General features: G+C 34.8%; 1 pseudogene; it reads left to right on the top strand.

The window, feature by feature from the left end:
* The first annotated feature begins 1,870 nt into the window (after positions 1-1,870).
* LOC145292574 (U2 spliceosomal RNA) lies at positions 1,871-1,998 on the top strand (annotated as a pseudogene).
* Positions 1,999-7,352: the final 5,354 nt, after the last annotated feature.

Genomic DNA, 7,352 nt, shown 5'->3' with positions numbered 1-7,352 from the left:
GTGTAATGATATATATAATTAAATATAATAAATAAATATATATACTTATGCACATAAATTTATGAACAGTACATGGGGCCCGAACTCAACTCCTCATATATATATATATATATATATATATATATATATATATAGTAGGTTAATAGAAAAAAACTGCATTAAAAAAAAAAACATTTCTACACACTGCCGGTTTTATGCAGTTTTTGGTCAATGTAGGAGCAACCCTTCATAACAATTGTCACTATCCAACTCCCCTACTCCCCGGGGAGTTGGTTCTCATTTCCCCTTTACTCCTCACATTAAAAATCGGCCTTGTCCCTTATTTGCTCGGTGGGGGAGCAAATAAATACCGCTTTTCTTGGCCTTTTGGCCAAGATCAAAGTGTCCTACACTGCGATGAAGGCATGAAGGAAACAGTCAGTCATGCTTTTTTCTACTGCAGCAGGCTTAAGACCCTCCTAGGGTATATCAACGAGGTAATGGCTCGCATCGATACAAAGTGCCCACTTGAACGCGACGTGTCATACTTTGTGGAGATCATTGATCTGCCGCTGCCTAGGGAGAAAAGAATGGGCTTTCTGGCGATCCATGCAGTAGCGAGTATGGTCATATGGATCAAATGCCTCAAGCAAGTCTGCAAAGGGATGTCTGTTCCGGATCGGGATCTGATCGCCTACTTTAAACATTTGCTTACAGATGCGATTGGAGAAGGTTGCCTCGAGTGGTCTTTGACAGGAGGTGGGTGCATGACTCTAGCTTGTGCATCTGACGAGGCACCAAGTTTAAATTCGTGTTACCACCATAGGCATAGCACATGCGGTACTGGGTCCTACAGAACCCATTCTGCTAGGTTAGCAATAGAAAATTAAAGAAACTCTTGACTGATGGTACAAATGAGATCCGGTCTCCCGATTGTTTGTTTTGGCACTAGAGAACCTTCTGAGGTTACCCTACCATTCCCCCCTCTTTTGTTTTGTCACCCCTCGTCAACCCTTACTCAGAGGTCGCCTTTTACAACCCCTCAATCCCCCCTTTTTGTTTTGATGCTTTATTTATTTTTTCTCCCAATACCCGAAAAGAATCCATCCCAATCTCCACTAGGGATCTCCCCACTTGTTTTCGGTGCCCCGGAAAACAGTACGTGATCTAACTACTTAGATTAGCTCAAGGAGGGACCTTACTAACAATGCACTAGGCAATTTTATTTGATCATTTTTTTTTTCTAGGTTGTTTCCCCACTCCCAACACGAAGTATTTGTTACCAATGAATTGAACTTTTTTCACACACGCACATGCACACTTATTTTAATTAAAAAAATTTTTTTTTTAAAATGCACACACACACACACACAGAGAAATTGTAAATATATACTTTTTGCTAAAACGCTGGGAATTCATTAGTTAGCTTTAGATTCCACAGAGTGAATGAGGTATTGTGGTTAATGTTGCCAGTCAAGAGTAAGTCGCCAAAGACTCCAATTTTTACTTTAGTTACAAAGACCCTGCAACACTCCCTCCCCAGATCTTATAGGGCCTTGTGCCTAAATTTGTTTTGTCTTTTGGAGATTTTACTTTTTTAAATGTTTTAATTTTATATTGGAATTTTTTTACTTGTAATTTTTTCTTTAAACGAAATAAATTAAATATAAAGATCAAAGTGTAGTATCTGTTCCGGCAGATACTGCAAGCAAAAACTATATGTGGGAGCAATCCCACATATAAGAACTTGGTCAATGTAGGACAACCCTTCATACCAATTGTCACTATCCAGCTCCCCTATTCCCCGGGGAGTTGCTCCCCATTTCCCCTTCACTCCTCACATTTAAAATCGGCCTTGTGCCTAATTTGCTCGGTGGGGGAGCAAATAAATACCGCTTTTCTTGGCCTTTTGGCCAAGGTCAAAGTGTAGTATCTGTTCTTAATAAATGCTGTACTTATTGTGATATAAAGTAGGGGATCACTTTTCTGTATTAATTTAATGTAAAATGATCACCCACTTTACAACCAGTTAGTCTCAAAGTCATTCAAGTTGTTTTTGAAGGATTCCAGTTATTTTTTAAGCATTCAAGTCATTCTTAAGGTTATTAAATTCATTCTTAAGTTCATTAAAATCATTCTAAGCTATTTACTTTTTATTTATTTAAGTCATTTCAGTCCATTTTTCGGTCATTTTAGTTTATCTTTAAGAATTTCATGTCAATCCTACATTCACACATTCATTCATTACATGAGAGCACGCGACTAATGGCTATCGGCCTTGTTTTCAATTAACCTACTTCAGGAATTGAATCACTTTATATATATATATATATATATATATATATAGTCTTTGAAGTTTTTAACATTTGAAACTAGACAAAAAATTACTTTTTATCATTCGTTAAAAAACCATCTAGTCAGTAAGTCATTTAATCACCTGCAATCACAGCATCAACTCGCTCTCGAATTTACTATAATACCAATTTTTTTATTTTTCAAGGGATCATCAGTTGTTTACCATGAAACACTGTTTCGGGGATTTAAAAACGAAACAGTATATTACTTCATGGCTCCCCAGCAGTGTTGATCAAACACCACCACCCTTAATCTTAGGAAGAAGACATGTTACAAAAAAATTTTATCCAATTTCCTATTCTTAATTGCAATTACTAACCTTTTCATAGTATAAAATTGAATTTCTTACCTGTGCGATTCATCAAGTTCCACATTTAAAATGGATACATTTTTTAATTTATCAGTCTTGTATTTATAAGCTTTGGATTAATCCATTTAACTACTTATCACCCCCACTATAATTAGTAGTTTTTATATTTACATTCTTATTTATTTAAAATTAGATATATAAAGGTTAAAAATATTTTATTTTTACATATATACATTTTTTTTTTTTTTATATATATATAAATTTATTATATGTAATTATAAATACATTTTATACATTGCTAATATAGTTTTGGATTTCCTTTATTAATATAGTCTGGTTTATCTTAAACGATTCAAAAGCATCAGGATATATATAATGATAGGAATTATTCAGAAAGAAAAATTAATTAAAGAGTTAGTATAATTATCAGGTTATGACATTCAGGAGTAAAATAACATATAATACTATACTGTCTCGGTTCATATGAGGAGAAATCAAAACATCAGCACTAATATTAATTATCGAACCTCAAAATTAGTTCCTGTTACTTGTGTTTACATGGAAAAATACCAAATTATAAACTTAAAAAAAATTAAATTACTAAATACAAAGCAGCATTCATTAATACTGTGGACATGCAAACAGATATTTTCTTTGTTACCTAAGCCACAATTAAATAAAATATACTTTAGTGTTCAATAGTGTTTTGCATTTGTTTGGTGCTTTCAAGATCGAAATCTGTTGGTTTATCTATTTTTATTTAAAAAAAAAAGAAGAAAAATTAACTCCTTGCATCATGTGGCTTTATGCCTTGTCTGGACCAATTTTCCTAAACATAACAGAAAAAAAAATAAGGAAAAATGCATTTAGTTTTTTTTTTTTTTTTTTTTTTTTTTTTTTACACAGTGATCACCACTTATCAAGGCCCGGAAGCCACTCAGGGATAAGGGTTATTGCAAGTACATCACGTTAGTGAGGAGATTTTATGAAGTGTTTAATTAGGGGGGCGGTTCATTAGGAATTTGTTAACATTAGACTTGAAGACATCCAAGTTGTAGTCCGGAGGGAAGCAAGCAGACGGAACAGAGTTCCACAGGCGTGCAGTTCTAAGAAAGAAGCTTTGCTCATGAAATCCGCGTTTTGATTTAGGCACAGATATAGAGTGGGGGAAATTTTTCACAGTGGATTCAGCTAGACGGGTGATTTTCGTGAAAGTTTGGCGAGGGGGGACCAGGGATTGGAGTTCAGACGAGCACCTGCCATGAAAATAACGATAAAACAAGGATAGGCTCGCAACGTCTCTTCTGTGGGAGAGGGGTTGCAGGGTAGAGAAAAGGGCATCCCCCACTAAACCACGAAGTCTATTTTGTACTCTGTCAAGGCATGATAGGCTGTTTTTGGCAGCTCCTGCCCAGATATGGCAACAGTATTCCATCCTTGGCCGTACTTGGCTTTTATATAGATAGAGAATTGAATCAGTAGTGAGATATCTTCTGGAGCGGTAGAAGGATCCCACCATCTTTCCTGCGACCTTGGCAACAGACTTGATGTACGTGTTCCATTTCAGATCAGGAGTAAAGGTCAAACCCAGAAGCTTGTCAAAATACGGGGCCTCACCCAGACGAGAGCCATCCATCACAATTGATGCCATTTTATTTTATTAGGATTATGTGGACTATTATTCTCATCGTGAGTATTATCTTCATAACGTTTCGGCCGATGTAACCTCTCATCTTCTGTTGTATCTTGTAAAACTCGAGAATCTACATGGAATTCTGAATGGCAACCGTAATTCAATCCACATGGGTAGCATGCTCTCATTCTGTCAGCCATGATGGCAAAGATTTTTAGCGTAAACGATAAAGTACTTGGTAAAATTCAGTTGTAAGTGACACTTTCTGGGGATTGATGATTCAATCCTCAGAGCAGGCGATACTCAAAATACAATTGCTAATTACTTAGGACTTCTACTCAGACATGGCTAACGTAACGAGAACATGCTACCCTTTAAATTAAATAAAGGGTTCTGTTCAAAATGTTGTGCAAATAACTGAGTTGGGTAAAATGATTCCCAGTTTCAACAAATACACCTGAAGACGGTCGGAGGTTACATCGACTGAAACGTTGTGAAAATAACACTCAAGAACACTAGTCTGAATAATTTAAATATGAATTATCAATTCATCTATAAAAATTCAGAAATAAAAACCTTTATTTCTGAATATGATGCAGATAACTTAATGGCTAGTTCGAATCAATCATCAGCGTTTCAGGCGGATGATAATTTGTTTCTTACTTTGAAAACCCGATAAGATAACCTTATATAGTTGATGTAATAGCCAAATATTCATATACAGATACAATGTTTAAGAATGTCTTACCTCATGTTCATTGGAGGCTGGTATTTTTAGATGCTAATTTGATGTTCTTGTGGTGTATGGAAGTCAGCAACAAACAAAAGTAAAATGTTTGATCTTTACATTTAAATGTATTTGGGTCAATCGTAGCGCCCCCATGAATAGAAATCCAAAACTAAGGGCACATAATCTGACTAAACACAAATTTTCCAGTCTGCTACGTCGACCTCTTGTCAATCCCATGGAGTTTTCAATTCTCTCATTCACTGTCAAATGAACTCGGTCGCCGTCTAAATTACTTTAGCGGAGAATAATCTTGCTTCTTTTATTTACAAACAAAACTGATTAACATTCCGTCGAGACTTCTTTTGTTAACTTGAATTAGCAAAAAAAAAAAAAAAAAAATCAGAGGGGGGGGAATTAACCATAAAAAAACAGTAACTTTTTTCGCATACTCATCATTCGCAATTGTTTTCGTTATTTAAAAAAAATTAAAAGAAAACTCAAAATTAATTCCGTTTTTATTTAGATTATTAAATATATCTGTAGTCATTAACTGAAATTCCTATGCATATAAGGTGTTTTAATCTAGTTTAAGAAATTATAAGTATATTCTTTGCTAAAAATCAAAGAGGGGCGTATTAAGAGTATAAAAACAGAAACATTCATTTCGAACACGCCTCTATCTTATCAAAGAACCTACTGTTGACTTAATACGCTGGGCTCTTCTACTTGGACGGCTATAAAACTATGCAATAGCACTTGTGATGTTAAGCCATACACGGGAGTTAAGTTTCGTCAAAATCAGACTGTTCCTTTTTAAGCAGATTTTTTTGAACAGCGGTTTTCGATACTTATGAGAGGAATTCCGATAAAAAAAAGCAATGTAAGGGCACTTACAGACACATGAAGTACATTTATGTAAAATTTAAAAAAATGTCGGCCCAGTCGTTTTGGAGTCCATAGAGTACGAACTCACACAAGCATATATTATGCACAGACACACATGCACATACACACAAGGCGCCTTGTATATCTAAGTAAATACATGCATACATCTAATAATCCCGATGATTTCCCGCTGAAATGGAACACAAACGTGACTATAGTTTATTTGCTATAAGTATATTTTTTTTATACTACTCTTAAGTGCTACCCGTGTATTGTAAACTGTTGAAAAAAAGAGTTTATATATATATATATATATATATATATATATATATATATATATATATATATATATAGGAGCGAACGGTTAATAAAACATGTTAAAAAACACTATGAAAAAAGAGTTAAACATATTTAATCTGAAAAGGAAACACTTGATAAGTGGATAGTCCTTAATCCGCGGAGTTTCGAAGGAATAAAGTTTAATGATTAAAGTTAAATTCTGTAGATTAAAATATATACAAATATTTTTAAGTTAAGAATTTATTGTTTTAAACAAGAAATATATGGAGAAAAATAAATGCTTAACTTGGATATATTTGTATATATTTCAATCTACAGAATTTAATTTTAATTATTAAACTTATGTGTTTTATGTTTATATATTGAGCTTTACTTTTTGGCTAGGATCGTCCTGAAATGATCTGATTTTCCTGAGAAGACCTTCATGCTATACCCTGTCAAAAGCCTTAGATATGTCTAGAGCTACCGCTCTATCCTCCCCTGCTTTGTCCAGTGAATGGTATATATGTTCAGAGATTACAGTTAGAATGTCTGCTGTGGAGCGGGCTTACCTAAATCCATATTGTTGGTCGGTCAGAAGTTTAGCATCTGTAAGGTGATGGACTAGAGCTTGGTTAATTATGGACTCAAATATTTTAGCGAAAAGTGGGAGGAGGCTAATGGGGCGATAATTTAATTGGTCAGTTCTTTTGCCAGAATTCTTGAAAACTGGTACCACAGAAGCAGTTTTCCAGCAGTCAGAAAAGCAAGATTCATTAAGGCATTTGTTGTAAAATTTGGAGAGAACTGGAACTACTGTTGCGGGCCACTTTTTTAATAGCACAGCTGGGATGAGATTAGGTCCACATGCTTTTGAAGTGTCAAGATTTTTTCTGATAGCATGCACCTGAGAAGGGGTGATTTTCAGATCGTCTAGTATGGCGTCTGTCCATAAAGGAAAGTCGGAAAGGAGGTGGTTAGCAGGGTCAAGTGTAAAGTTGAAGGCAAACCGACTGGCAAGCATGTTAGCCTTCTCGGTTGCTGAGCAAACCTCATGACTGTTGGATAGTGGGGGAATTGTTGATTGCCCATTATTTATTCATTTATTTATTTATGTTTCATTCATGGTGGAATAATCTATATTTGTATGAGAAATTATAAATACTAGCGTATTTTTGCTA

Source organism: Euprymna scolopes, chromosome 13 (assembly GCF_053919585.1).
Source record: "Euprymna scolopes isolate OS-2025 chromosome 13, ASM5391958v1, whole genome shotgun sequence".
Lineage (NCBI taxonomy): Eukaryota > Metazoa > Mollusca > Cephalopoda > Sepiida > Sepiolidae > Euprymna > Euprymna scolopes.
Note: the sequence above shows the minus strand (reverse complement) of the source record. Positions and strands in the feature narration are given on the sequence as shown.